Below are 15,748 nucleotides of genomic sequence, written 5' to 3' on the forward strand. Positions count from 1 at the left end.
ATTAGAATAATTTTGAAGAAATGTTTGTGAACCAGATGCTCGTCAACGGTCAACATCGTTGTTCTAAATTTACTATTACAGTTTCAAATTTCAAGGCATTGGTGTCAGAAGGATGTAGCCTGAGCCTGAACCTATTTGGGTTTTCTCTTATGAGGAGAAATTGAGTGCATGTTTGTTATCTAAAAGACCTGTCAAATTGTCTGACCCACTGATAAATAAGCTAATCAGACAGTAATTCAGGTCACAACCAATACATTTCTTTTTGCGATACGACCCAATACCGTCGTTAAGTCCTTCAAAACAAATAACAATTTACGAATGAAACAATAACCTACAAATATGTTTTATGTATCGTTATTTTGTCCTCAGCATGTATACCACTCAAGCAACATTCACCATCGCACTTGTTTCAAGGACAGATACAACAATCAAGACCCTATAAACCAACATCCACCGCTTTGACGAAATTAAATTACGGTGGCCTGGAACGTGAATAACAGTCATTACCCGAACCTCAATTCCCTTTCACTGAACGCCCAACCCAATTAGCTTCTTCTCGTCATGACTACACGTCAAAACGCAATCGGTTCAACGTGTGCGGACCCGGGTACAGTCTTCATCACGTCTGTAGCCACAACAATAGCTGGCTGCTCACATCTGCTGGTGCAGATTAGCACCGTGTTTCGACCACGGTGAATCGTGACTCACTCGGACGTATACAGGTCACTCGTGGGGCGGTGGATGGGGCATTGGCTGAGCGGAGGAAAGGCCGTGACCTGAGCAGTGGAAAAGGTGGTAGATGGTGGGGAGAGTGGTGGATAAAGCCATGTGAAATGAGAAGGGGATGTCGGGCTGGGAGGTTGCTACTGCTCGATCGTCCAGTGTTCAGGGCGGCGCGGAGGGACGGAGTAGTATACGTAGGGTGGCGACAGGCTCGTCTGGGCGTCTGGCCTGTCCGCAGCCCTCCACGGGAGGTGGGGCGTGGCCCACGCACTCTCTGATCATGATGGCGAGGTGGCGTGCCGCCCTCCCGGTCACCGCCCGCCGCCGGTCGAGAGATCAAGGCCCGCCGAGAAGGTGCGTATTGGTACCGCGCGATTCAGATGGAGATTAGACGATAGCATAAAAGCTTCAAGACAGGCGCATGGGCATGAAGTGAAGCCATGAATAAAATCATAGTTCACGCTCCAGGTCAGTATCCTTCAGCAGATAATTATAGCAGGAAAGAAAAGTATCCCGTCAAAGTGACCCGTCTTGGTAGCAGACTGAACATTGCCTAATTTATAATGATCACCTAGTTATTTCTTTTTATGTTAAAGCCGTTTCACTCTAACTGGAGTTCTGAGATCTCAGCCTGGTTTACTTTATGCGACCTCCAATTATGTAACCTGCCTCACTGATCGTCATTTAAATGGCTCTAGTACCATAAAACCCCTTCGACTGTCGGAGCAAATGGCGTGACTTGTCATTCACCTCTGGCCCTGCCATTAATGCAATATGCAGGGCTCACTGCGCCACCCATGTTGTCATTTCCGGCAGTGAAGGTATTTACGATACACAGGTCACGGCGGCACGCGCCACCTGCCAACCTATGACACACTCGCCACACCGCACACCGCCACTGCATCAACACGTGCTGTGCAATCGGCCATTAGCCGAGCCACGGCCAGCTACGACCTTCCCCGGGGAGTGGCGCCCCTCGCGGCGGGCCGAACGTGCTGCCTTTCGGTATCTGAATAGCTTCCACTGCGGCCGCGGCTCTCATTAAGCCTCCCTGCCGGGCTAAACTGGCCGCCGTCGACACGAGAAAACACTGCCGCGGGCGCTGCGCCGGCGCTCGCCGCAACCGCGCCGTATTTAACGCAGCTCGCCGTAATGGCGGCGGCGGCGCAGGGTGGCGCTTTCGTCTATGAACGACGATCGTGGATGCCACGGGGATTGACGGAGCGTGCCGGCCACGGGACTGGACGTGACTATAGCTGGCGGAGGTAGAGCGCTCAGCGGCGCCCTCCTGTAGAGAGGAATGTGTTGGCGACGGCCGACGGTAACGGGGAAAGGTGAATGCCGCGGGCTACGTACCGACGTAACGACAAAGCGTCACTAGTGACGAGGCACCAGTGACGAGGCTGACAGACAAGAGTGGCTGCCGTCGTTGACGAATGCTTCACAGGTCAGAGCCCAGTTTTTGTGCGGCGATAAATTGCGAACAGTTTCACTGAGCGAAAGTGCACTCTCGCACTCTTTCACGTGGGAGCGCGCGGGCGGACTGAAAACGTGTTTGCGTACGCATTAGGCGGTCTTTTCACGTCGTGAAACCGTCTGGAAGGGCCGGGGCTGGTTGGACAGTCCCGGATGCTAAAACCACCGCTGGAGCTGAGCCATGTGTGCAGCTCTGTCTCGGCTGAGTGGCTCCGACGGGCTGTAGCCATCTCGCCGCACCCTCACAGATTACTCGGTCGTTTAGACCATCTATGTACTGTCTAAACGGCAACTCTCGTGAGCGGGCGTAGTCCATACTCCATCGTCTTTATTTACTAGAGCCTCTTAACTACCAACCCTAGTCGTTTAAAACTCCTGCGTGACTGGGACGAAAGCTGAACGATGCCTTCTTCACTATTGTCCACAAAGCGTTTTCTGTGGGCTGGTGCGGCGCCGTTATATCTGGCTCGTCTCCACCCCAGGTCTCTGAGGACGCCTGGCGGTGTGGTTTGATCCCAGGTGTGGCACCAAGTGGCTCTTTCAGACGCCTTGTCGCCAGTGAGCTACGATACCACACAACGCGCTGCGGGCGACGCGACGCGACGCCTACCATAGGTGGTCATTGTTGAGCCCGAGCCGGACGACGCGTGAAGCAGCAGTATGGCCGACTCAGCCCAGAGGACATGACAACGCACAGGTGTTGGAGCGAGACGCGACACGGCGAGACGGAGAGCGAGACTGTGCCTGTCACTGCAGCCAGGGTCGGCCAGAGGGAGAAGACGGATAGGTTACAGAGTGACGTGGCTTGGAACCTGGTCTGCAGGATCTGTACCGTACGCGAGAGGTTTGGAAAGGGATAGGGGATGGTTGGTTTTACGGTGTGGGCAATGTGGTGCTGGAGACCGTCGTGAGCGAGAGCGACCGTGTGCGTGAGGGAAACATTTATACGGCTCTAGCAACCAGCGTGATGATTATTGCAGTATTGTTGTCGAACTGCATTCTACTGATATTGTGTTACTGCTTTATACGGCGTTGCCTGCAGTAAAACGTGATTGACTGAAACGTGATTGCTTGTTTACTGTCAGACAGCAAAGAAATCGTCTCTAAAAGGGAAAAGCACAGAATGCTTGATGAAACATGGTGTTTCAAAGCATACAGAGGTCTATGCTGAAAGCAATTTATAATACAAGCAATGATGGCTTTAATTCACAGTCAGCGTTTTTACGTCTTCATGCACAAATATATCAACATACAGCTCCACATATCAACATCCCCGATTGACCTAAGCTTTTCGTGTCTACGCACCGTAGATATTTTACATTAGCCGACCGTCTATTACTCTGCAACCTCGGGCAACAGCGCTACCACATCTGTGGCGTCACCAAAACTGAGTTAATGAGCCGGCCATCAGCTAATGAAGCTATCACGCACACAGGTCAGGGCGTGCCCCTCGCGGGCATGTGATGAAATGCCCATCAGCAGCGGCGACCGCCTCAGGTCATATCCCGGCACAAGACACACTTTTACCTTTGCGAAATTCGTCTGTTCATCACGTACGCCGCTGAGCCGATGCACCAATCAGCCGGAGATAAATGAAAACCGGCGGCGTTTGCGACAGAAAAGTGGAGCGGCCCGCACGGACGGCCCGGCGGGCGGATGTCAAACGGTCCCCGGCCGCCGTCACGGTCTCGGCCGTCGCTGCTGGTGGCACGGCCCATTGTGCTGCCCTGTTCTGTGGCCGTCCGCTCCGACCCGCGGCGACCGACATCGTGTTCAGACGACATTGTGAACATTCGCAACGGATACGGCAGAATTCGACTGACCTACTGTTGTGGTTCGAATCGCTCGACAGACCATTTATTTCATTTGGCTCAGCTTGCTTTTCCGTTACGTTGTCTGGCCCAATTTATGATTGAGAAGCACTTCTTAGCAATGGCTTTTTCTTATTAGGGTGGAACTCATATGTCCTCATAAAGCTAAACAAACAACGCAACTCAACATATGTATAGTACAAAAAACGACATCTTACATCAGGGACGGTATATTTCACAGTCGACACGTAATTTCAAATTACGCAATAACCTTCAAAGATTATTTAGTTGTTTTAAATACGTGTATGTATGTCCTTCTTTTAAATGTGATTGAACAAATATCTCCGTCCCTGCTATTTTCCAGTCCCGCCAGCTTATTCATACACATATGATCGAATGCCTCCCAAAATCAAGCTCCGTTACTCAGCCCCTCTCCCATGACCCTCGCCTCGTTTTGACCCGCTGACCCGTCCCTCCCCACCGATCTCCCCCAGCTGACCACCCTGACGAACCACCGTCCCTCCCTGGCTGTGGGTTGCCGGACACCGATACCCGAACCACTAATGACCACGTGCCTACCCACACTCAAAACTTTTTTACTACCTCCTGGAGAGTTCATTTTCATCAAACCCGCAAGATAATAGTATATTGAAAGGGTAACTCGCTGCTACCATTATGTGCATAGTAACGGTACGTGGTTAATATGAACTTATTCGCCAGCGAAGAGTATTATTACCATGTAAATATCAATATTACTCTCGCGATCCAGAACATCACGAAAACTCTTTCCTCCTGGGTATCGTGACTCGGGTACAGATAGTCGTTTCATGCGTGGATCTTGTTTACCCTCGTGAAGATGATATTTGAAATGGAAACAATCAGCCAATCAGAAACGAGATCGGCCGTTTGCGGTTTGAAGGCCGCGCGCATCTGTCAGTTTTCGGCCGTTGGTCTCCGAGAGCGGATGTGAGCAGTGTCGGTGCCGCGCGGCGTGGCCGTTGGTGATTGTGCTTGTGTGTTGTTCATCGCCTATAGAGCCTCTGTGGACATTTTATTGTAAGTACCGATGTGCTAGAGCATTGCGTGCCGTTGAGTGGTGCTAATTTGACCTGGTTAACAGGACCCCGTGCACGGCCACGTGGCCTAGTGTTGTGAGTACGTACATTAATTTTGTTGTGAATGCTACAAGTTTATGCATTTTGTTGGTGACTTTGAAAAAGCCTTGCACTGTAGTGATCCAGTCTCATGATCTCACGCAGACGGGCGACCACCCAGGAACGCCGTCGCTCACTTCAAATATTGTGCGCTCTGCCTAATCCAATATGAGGGCGCTGAATGTCTTGTATTCATATTCAAATTGCATTCAAGTTGTATCGTGGTGTTTATTTACCGCTTGTGCATTGCTGAACGCTTTGTATAAATTTGTATGAATAAGTGAAGAGTCTCACAATGTTCATGGTTGGTGTGCCCCTCGTATTGTTTGTACGGAAGCCAAATATACCTACATTGTTGCTCTTGAAACATTTTTTTTTTTAGTTGGTGAGCTCCGGTTAACAGAAGCTTCGTGAAGCTTCTGAAGGAAGCGTCTGTGGGTCTGTTACAATCCTCTGGGGGGTTTACACTAAAGGAAAGAGTAAACATTACCATGTGACAAAGGGTAGGCCATAAAAATATACTCTCTGTAGGAGGGTAAAGCACAGAGTAGATGATGCGTTACTCCCTAAAAAAGGGTTCCGTTAAAGATTTACCCTTTCAAAGAGTGTAACCCAAAAAATGTTACACTCTAGACAAGAGTAAATCAAAAGATTTTACCATTCAGAAGATGGTAAAAAACGTCTGTGTGTCATGTTACCCCTCCCTGGCGAGTTTACTCTTCATGAAAGAGTAAAATTTACCATCTGGAAGGTGGTAAAAAACGTCTGTGTGTCAAGCTACCATGCTATGGCGGGTTTACCCTTCAGAAAATGGTAAAAAAGTTTTCAGTGCACCGGACCAGCCCAGCCCGGCCCGAACGCTCAGAGACGACCGATTTATTAATGAGTGATGTTGGGAAGCGGCGACGTCGGGACGCCTCGCCGGAGCGCCGACCTCCGATGTGGGCCAGCGGGTCTCTAGTGCGCGTGGAGTGAGGGATCCGGACCCAACGAACATCACACAACGCCGCCAGGAGCGGCGCATTGTGGCCGAAATATGGCGACAAGATCAGATTCAGGGCTTCTATCAAACGATGAATAGCAGACAGTGTGGTGTGTGGGAACATAGTTGACAGTGTCAGTGGGTCATCCGTCTGTTTTTGTCCTAGATATGCAGCAGGATCTAAAACACTTATATACTTTCTTCTGGAGTATGTATTCTTGGCATTTCGCATGTGTCCTGATAATTTTTATTTTGTTTAACTTCATTTGTATAGTATAGGTAATTAATAGCTTGCACTCATCATTGTTGAATTCATCTGTATCGAAATGCAAATAATACATTATCTCAAATCAAATAACGATTTTCCAGTTGTTTAGGAGCCATATCAGCGATGTGAGGAGATTCATATTTGGAGACCCTAACTCCAGAAATAGCCAGCACCGCAGCCAAATGAGGCGTATCCATGTATCCATAATGGGGCGCCAGACTGTGCCAGAAATGTCGAGCACGCTGTCCTGTGGAGAAGTATCGGCTACCCTCGCGGGAGGCCCCCAATAACTTCCAGCGCGTCCTCCGGTGCGGTATGCGACGAGGCACGCGCTGATCACTTCAGCACGGTCCTGGTTCTCATTATCGCTCACACCAGCCGGGGGTTGGCGCGAGGGGGCAAGAAGGGGACAAGAAGTGTGCTGTGAGAAGAAGCGTGTCACCTGTGAGTTCTTTCTGGTCCTTCGAGCTCGACAGTCGGTGGTAGGACGACCAGACGGGTTCGGAGTTGTTAGATGGGGCAGATAGGACAGATGACAGTCCTTCGACGGAAGACGGCAGAGACGATGGAATTGAGCTGGCACTGATAAGACCTGCAGACATCATCACTGCAAAAACCTTTTGGCAGATGGAACAGGGAGCGCCATGCGCTCACCTTAGGGGGCGCTTCCCCTCTTCTGCAAAAACATACCTGACTGGCACATGCACCGTCCCTGAACAGCCATGGATCTCAAGTTGTATGCGAGACGGATATAATGATACAGCACACTAATATCCATCACATCAGGACGCCGGTCGGCGACGTAGTCGAAGCCCGTCGCCAGCCAGCTCCGACCAAGAAACAAACATGTCCCAGCGTCCGGACGGTCAGATGGATGACGCTCGCTTCCTGGGGCCGTATGGAGACGGATCGGTGACGTTTCTGACACCTCTAACCGGACACGAGTGTCAGAGAGCGAGTCTGGGCCTGAGATGAGGCGGAGAGTGGTTCCAGGGAGAGACCGGCAGACCTGGGAGGTGCAGTGTCATTACTAACGGACACCTTGGACCAACCGGCACGTGACGAATCAAAGCGTCTCGTCGATTACGGTGGCTTTGGTAGCGGTGATGTTTAGAGTATTGGGAATGATGAAATTAGAGCACGCGTAGAAATTCAATAGATATTTCAATGCAATTGTATTATGACTTAGGTAGGCCCAGGCAGCAAAGTGCAGCACTTTTGGTGAAGGCCGTCCTTTGCATTTTTTATTATTAACCCGCGCCCCACTGGGGGGGGGGGGGTATTCATAGCCCCACTCCCGTTTTTCTGCAATCACTTCCAAACCACTTGACGTATCAACGCGAAATTTTCAGTACCTTCGGCGGCATCAATTTGACACCTTGTGTCAAAATTTGAACTTCGTAGCTACCATAGGTCGGCCGGAAATGACATCAGAGTGACGTCATGTTCGGCCGATTTCGACGCAAAACATTGAACCACGGCAATCGCTCCCAAGAGCTCAGTTTTTAAGCTAGATCCAATTTCTTTGCATGAGAGGACTCAGGATTGACTGCGCTATCAAACTGCTATCTCGGATTTTCAAAATTTTGAAAGTGTTGAATTTTTTATAATAATATTCAAAATTAACTTTTTATATTTTTTTCAAAAAGTTTTTGACTTTTCGAAAAAAAAAACGGAATATATGTGACAGAACGCATGCTTTTGACTAACTCTAGCAAGTTTTAGCTGCATATCTTCAAAAATGGCCAAGTTATACGCATTATTGCAAAAAATTCACAATTATTAATTTTTCAAATCAATTTTTCAGTACCTATTTGACATCGTACACCAATATAAATAGCACCATCGTGTTCCTGAGCTCAAACTGCATCCAACAGACACCTTTTTTATTGAAAAATTTCAACTTCAAAATTTGACCTTTTTTGACCTGAAAGTGACCTGACCTAAGCTGAATTCGACTCAAAATGACCTCGAATGACACAGACGACGTCGAATTCGAAATATATAGCCTAAATTGACCATAAAACATGCGTCACGTTACCGACGCATGATATAATATTTCCGTGACCTGCGATGACCTGACCCTGACCTGAAAATCAAAGTACAAGTTTGGTACCCTCAAGGTATCTAGAGCATCTGTTAACGAGTGTGGAAACCAAAAATGAGCCTGATCTGACTTGTAAGACGGCGGCCAGAGCCCAAAATGTGAACAAGCCAAAATGCTAATAGTTTTTACTTTGATCTGACCTGTGACGTCATCGGTGACCTCGAGGTCAATGAAATTAGGTTTCCCTCGACAGTTTTTCCGGGACTATCAGACGCTATTTGAATTTTGACGATCGGCCCAGTAGTTTCGGATTTAGGAGGGGGGGGGGGGGCTATGGAGAGCCCCCCCCCCCCCCCCCAGGAGGGCGTGTTATACGCAGACCCCAGTGGGGCGCGGGTTAATTAAATAACCACTACCACCGCAACGAGAAAATTTATTTCTAGCTCAACAGAGCAAGGTTCTGTTACCGAGAATACCTAAAGGTGAAAATAGTGGCATTGCAAGTTTCCATGTCTTGGTAACATGGACGTGGTCAATAATAACGATACACTATTTGCCCCGAGTACGGGCTAAAGGAGGGGGAGGGGTAGGGCGGCAAAGCAAACTCGATGGTTGAGTGGCCATTTTTACATTGCCATACTGCCATAGGCATATCAAATCACAAAGAAATAGCTTTCATATTTCCTTCTCTGCGGTCCCCAGTGCTATGCTTTTGACAAGCAACAAGCGAAAGTGACTTAGGTCAGACGGTGTTCAGAGTGCTGATAGCGCTGCCTGGCGGCGAGAGCCCACGCCCTCTGGCGGAGATCGCCGAAAGCAGCAGCCATCTGGTGGCTGAAACATAAACTGCAGACGTTCAACCCTTATAGGTATGGGAGACTGCAATAGAGCAACTAGAGTATAACACCGAACCATTACGGAGACTACAATACTACAGGAGGGTGTAACACCAGACCATTATGAAGGCTGCAATTCAACAGGAGGGTGTAACACCAGACCATTATGAAGGCTGCAATACAGCAGGAGGATGTAGCACCAAAACATCGTGGAGACTGCAATACAGCAAGAGGGTGTAACACGGAACCATCACGGAGACTACAATGCAACAGTAGCATGTACCACCAAATCATCACGGAGACTGCAGCAGGAGGGCGCATCACCGAGCCATCATGGAGACTGATATACAGCAGCAGGGTGTAACACCAAACAATCTTGGAGACTACAATACAGTAGAAGGATGTAACACCAGTACCAAACCATATTGGAAACTGCGAGAGCAGCAGAGTGTAACACTAGACCATAGTGGAGACTGCAATACAGGAGGAGGGTGTAACACGGAACCATCATGGAGACTACAATACAACAGGAGGGTGTAACACCAGACCACCATGGAGACTGCCATACAGCAGGAGAGTGTAACATAAGAACATCATAGAGACTGCCATACAGCAGGAGAGTGTAACATAAGAACATCATAGAGACTGTCATACAGCAGGAGAGTGTAACATAAGAACATCATAGAGACTGTCATACAGCAGGAGAGTGTAACACTAGACCATCATGGAGACTGTCATACAGCAGGAGGGTGTAACACTGGACCATCATGGAGACTGTCATACAGCATGAGAGTGTAACATCAGACCGTCATGGAGACTGCAATACAGCAGGAGGGTGTAACACTAGAACATCATGGAGACTGCAATTATTCACAAAAGACCAGCACCAGCGTCGCTTGGAAGCTAAGCCATTTTGTATTGCTGATGTCGGTCTATGTAGTGAGTTATTCTGACGATTTTGTTTAACGTGTCATTTATATAAATTTTTAGTTTGGTTAAGGTTTTCTTCCTCTAGTTTTTCCGCCATCCATGCATTGTATTGCTCGCTACAAGCGCGATAACGGCACTTGCTGTACGTCACGTTCCCTTGAGCTGCACTGTTGCCGGCTGTATCTAAGAACTCAACAGCGGACACCATATTTAGATATCAAAGATATAGATAATGCTTCCGCTGCATGGATGGTGATGTGAGAGGTGCTTCTCGAGTAATTGACGGTGGCGCCATCTGCAGCTCCAGCCACCCTCACCTACCCAACAAACCGACATGGTAGTGCTAGTGCCACCACCTCTGCGGTGGGAGCTCGTACGATGGGTTCTGGCCTTGGTCGGTGGGTGGCGCTGGTGGTCTGGGCGGCTGCTTCCCTTCTCTGACAGCCGTCAACACAGAAAGCTGAGCAACGATTTTGGTAGATTGTCTGGCTGCCCTGGTTCAATACATTGCTCGAAATGACCATCGCGAAAGAGCCGAGGAGTTAAATGAAAATAAGTTCAGCTGAAGTGGTTACCAGTTGATGCATGCAGGTCAGCCCGTCTCAAAAGGACAGACATCGAGCTTTACCGCTCAACCCGAGGAAGAGGCGAGAAGTTGATTTTTAGAACAACGATCGCGACGCGACAGTTGTTCTTTGCTACCATTATGGTTATGTATACCTACTGGCGAGTTCCATCCCGGGATTCAAAAGGGCCATTTAGTCAAAGAGGAACGGGACGAGAATTGAAATGTTCTAAAGTAAGCAAGAAGGCGCAGGAAACCAATGGCTCTAGGAAGCTGGGGACTTATAAAGGTATAATCGTCACATTTTCACCTTGAGCCTGACAATGTCTTACTTACCTGCTTTTACATAGGTAGTACACTCTCGTGCTCCTCGCTAAATTTCATAGCTGGGTTCAAATAGCCAGTCATAAGCTAATTCAATTGAATTACACTCATCTGTTGTTTGCAACAAACAAACAATAGCGCAACGCTTTCCAGTGGTAATTAATTACAGCCCCTCACGCTCCTTCAAACATAATGCCTTCATTTAGTATGCCGCCACGCCACATTTGATGTGTCGCTATAGCGCGCTATGGCAAACACGTTCCATTCGCCTATGGCACGCGTGTCGTAATTCCCTCTATGACCGAGGGGCCACGCACTCTACACGGGCGACCTCGCGTTCCCGTCCCCATTGTCTTGGATCGGAGCGGAGAGGTGACCTCAATGACCCCGTGACCGAACCGGCCGGCCGGACTCGGCTGGGAACACAGCGGTCTTGTCTAGAGACAGTCCGATGAGAAATCGATAGAGAGGGGAGAATGTGGGTGAAATGCGTTGGATGTAACGTAAGCTGGCTTTACGATGGATATTGTTTGGATGAAACGATCATATTTCAGAGCTGTGAGAGAGTGAGTACAGGATCCGAAGTAAAAAGTTCCTAACCAAGATCTCTCCTTAACCAAATTGGGCGTCAGTTGACACACAAAGACGTTTGCGTGTCAACACCGTGGTGAAGGCTCGTGTGCCTACATCATCACCCATATATCCTAGCTTGGACAATGGAGCCGGGGCCGGTAGTCCGTCCAGGGGTCCGGCGTCTCGCCTTTCTGACTGTCCTATCGCGGGTCATCGCATCATACCAGGTCAGTGGACTATCGTGGCCATCGAGCGCGGATGCTGCGGTATGGCGACACTACCCACCCGGGGCAGTCGCTAGACGGCAGGAGGGGCAGTCGCCAGGCGAGGGAGCCTACGTTGATGGTTGTCTGGCTTGGTTTATACCATTTCTCGGTCGCGGGATCACTATTTATCACTTCATCACGACTATTTTTGACCTTCCGGCGAGCAGTCACGACTGTCACAACTATCCATTCATGATCTGAACGGCCGGCCGGGCTCATATACTTCAGAAAGATCCTCAGATGGGTCTACAGAGGCCTCCTGTAGGGGTGGAGACCTTTGAACATCGCGGCGCCGCACGCCCACCTCCACAACCTCCGCCTCCGCGCACCATATCGGGAGCAGAAAATACGCGCTGCCGCACCGCAGACCTTGATGTCACGGTGATATATAGACACCAAGCGACGCGGTGTTCCGGCGTCTGCGCTGATCGTTTTTCATGTCGCCGGTCGGCCGTTTCGACTGAGACCTAGTGTGAATGGTCACCTGGGGGTGACTGGGCCCGGTAGCCAACCGTCTTGACCTTGTGCCCGCTCCTGCCACTTACCACCTGCCCCCTGACGTGACAGCGATCATGCGGGGAGCTCTGCACCCCGCGCGGAGGGCACATCAAACAGGCTGACGACCGGGGACGCTGCGTGTCGGGACCACCACCGAGGGCGCGTGCCTGGCTCGTTTAGGGTCGCCCGTGGGCACCGAGTGCCTCTATCGCTCTGATTAGTGGTGGCGTATTTGGAGCGGCGACCTATATTTTGACAGTCGCGCCGGCCCGCCGTCAGTCCGTCCGATCGTAATCGTTTCACTTTCGTCTGCGTTCGCGTGTCGACTGATGTGGTGGTCTGGGAGTAATTAGCCCGAGCCATGACTTGCGTCGGATGTTTTTACCAAACATGGGCAACGGGCTCAGACCATATCGGCTATTCTACGCTGTTCGTGTGATAAAACGGTGTTGTGTCAGACGAAAGACAGATGAAGGGGTGATTCGACTTTAAAAATCTTGGCCAGCGCTTAGCTAAGTTTTATAGAATATCATTATCGTCTTCAAACATCATCAACCAAACCTTATTCAACTGGCCATGCGTCATGTTTTTCAATGGCAAAATCGAAGACACCGTGCATATGTACATCTCTACCACGCGTCAACATTAGGCACTGATATATTTGACCATCTCGTGAAGGCCGAAAACGTTTTACTGATCTGGTTCGACACATATCTTCAAGCCACTTACCAAGCTTTGTAGCTCACCCTTCGCTGTAGAGTCGGCAGTGCTGAGTCATGCACGATCTCTTCGATCGGCAACTAACACCCTGTCGGTCGGTCTCGCAGAGCTAACTTTGATTTCATGCAATTATATAAGACAGTTATTAAATGCCAACTTATTGATAAACGATATGCTCCAGCATTTCGAATCATTGCTGTGCGAATTTGTCACCACCTTTTGTTCTGCTCTGCCACTCAAGCTCTCCGCATCGGTCGCTGTGTCCACACCCGTTCATTGGTGCTCGGATCACGTGCCGGGCTGGGTGGGACTGGGTCCGGCCGGCCAGCAATGCCGTCTGAACGAGGTCACTCGAGCAGCTACCACCGACAGCACGGGGCAGCATGGAGGTCAGACAGCCTCCAGACACCCTCACGCCTCAGCTTCACTGTCTACAGTGTCACTGGCAGGTTTTGTTGGAAAGCTGTGTGAAAGCGAGCATACGAATGTTTTGGAGATGCCTGGAGAGGTGATAGATAGTAATGAATTCCGCTGTCTCCACATTTCAGCATATCAATTTACAGTCGGATTTCGGGCTATCGCGCCCGGAAACAGATTACGGGCAGCCGTAGGCGGTGGTCTCCGATATCACTTATCGATTATCAACTTCCATTTGTCAGACTAATTCGTCGTTGATATCTTATTGGAGGCGGGAATTTTAATCACTCGAAGTTGGACATCGCAGAAAGCGATGGGCAAATACGTAGGAGTGCGTAGGAGTTTTTCTAGCAATATTCTTATGCATACCTATTAGAGTTGCAAAATTTCACTACCGCACTACCGGCATGCCGGTAATTTTTCACTACCGCAGGTTTATTCGTGGTAACTGGCATGTCTTGCCGGTAGCATGCCGGTATTTTTGATTTTGTGCAAAAAAAAAATATCAGCAAATGATTCAATTCAAACTTTGGACACTAAGAGGCTCTCAAATTGTAGTAACAGCAATATTAGCCACTGCAAGATACATTTTGTGGTAGAAGTTCCATTGCTAAGTGTAGGGGTGGGTAACACATGGACCTCAGCATTTCACACAATTCACAGGCTTGGTTATAATTAGAATTGTCAAGAATCTACTGTGGTCTATAAAAGGAAGAATATTCATTCATGTTGCAAAAGCACGATAAACTAGTAAGTCTGATGGTAGGTAATACGTATAGCACAATAAAATAAATCAATGTTCATGACAACATTCCCTAGGGGAAAAGGCAGAATCAAAACACCAAAAAAAAAAACACAATGTTTGGAAACTGGCCTTGAGTCCTGAGATCATGAGATGTGGTCTGAGAAACTCTACAAAGAATTTGACACTGAAAATCCAGCTGAAAAGGCAGGTGTTAGGTATCCCTGAGTCTGACTTTGGTCCCATTATTAAATGAAAATGGATTTAAACTGGCATTTTGTCTTATCTTTACAAGAAAACACATCGTGCAGGCAAAATTGACAAAAAGTGGCGCAAATAATTAGACAACCAAGGATTTACTTTTAAGATTCTCTCTCCCCTAATGAATGGATGTAATCTGATGACGTAATATTTATTCATATACCCTTTTGGTTGAATAACTGAAGAGAGATGAATTTCTTTGCAGTGAATTACACTACAATGTTGATTTCATTATAATTTAATATTGTGTTGGGTAATTTTTATCAATATAATCATTCACGAAGCAGTGGCTTGCAGTCGTTAAACATTTTTTTGCAGCGTTTTAATCAGCTGGTTAAAAGCCTCTATTATGGCGCATCTGTTTCGAAATCGATAACCTTGTGTTTGTTCCCGCTTGAGGTTGGAGAGGATGGAAGATATCGTTTTTATACATATTATTTGGTGACTATTCTCAGGACCAGTGAGTTATTAACACATTTTTTACATGATTCGTATCTTATTCACGTACCAGCAAGCCATAGTGGATAGGAAAAAGTAGATGTTGATCTCGCTTCCTCAGTTAGGAAGATGGCCTAATCTGTACTTGTTAATCTATGTTTTGACCATCTATATTTTAAACATTTGGCTGGTGCCTGCAACATTTTAGGAGAATATGGAAAAGTAGAACAACTGTGAAATGTAAATGTGATTACTGCTCACTGTCCAGTCTTCAAAAACACATTTCAGTAATTCAAGGCCTTTTTGTCCTCACCTTTTTGATGAATGTAATAGGTTTTTATTTGTAGGCAATACTTCTTTGATTACAGGTGATATTTTAACAGTTATAGACTGGAATTGAGTTTCAAAATTGTGGGTATTTGTGGGGCCAACTCAGCCAAAATCAGCCTGCTGGTATTTGTGGTTGGACAATGGATGGCTGTTGGGTGGGAGGGGTACTGAAACTGCCAAAATGTGGCATCTCTTGCAGGGGTAAGCTAGAATCAAGAATGCAGGTTTTTTTAGTATGCCGGTAATTTGGCGGTTTTTTTGCTTGGGGCGTGGTAGCATGCCGGTATCCCAGAAAATTTTTGTGGGGCGGGGCGGTGCCGGTAGCAGCCTTTTGGGAAAACTTTGCAACTCTAATACCTATCTTATCTATGTCGTAAAGCAACTTAC

The 15,748-nt window shown here is 48.3% G+C and overlaps 1 protein-coding gene across 3 annotated transcripts in view; it reads left to right on the forward strand.

Annotated features, from left to right (window-relative positions):
- LOC122383995 overlaps positions 1-15,748 on the forward strand; it is a 141,727-nt gene that overhangs the window by 22,000 nt on the left and 103,979 nt on the right. Inside the window, exon 1 of one of the 3 annotated variants that reach the window (XM_043370912.1) lies at positions 14,974-15,053. The exons of the other annotated variants lie outside the window; for them this stretch is intronic. The gene's annotated coding sequence lies outside the window, so the exon portion shown is untranslated. Of the gene's footprint in view, positions 1-14,973; positions 15,054-15,748 lie in introns of those variants that run through there. 3 annotated transcript variants of the gene reach the window in all.

Source organism: Amphibalanus amphitrite, unplaced genomic scaffold (assembly GCF_019059575.1).
Source record: "Amphibalanus amphitrite isolate SeventyFive unplaced genomic scaffold, NRLGWU_Aamphi_draft 000179F_arrow, whole genome shotgun sequence".
NCBI classification, from domain to species: domain Eukaryota; kingdom Metazoa; phylum Arthropoda; class Thecostraca; order Balanomorpha; family Balanidae; genus Amphibalanus; species Amphibalanus amphitrite.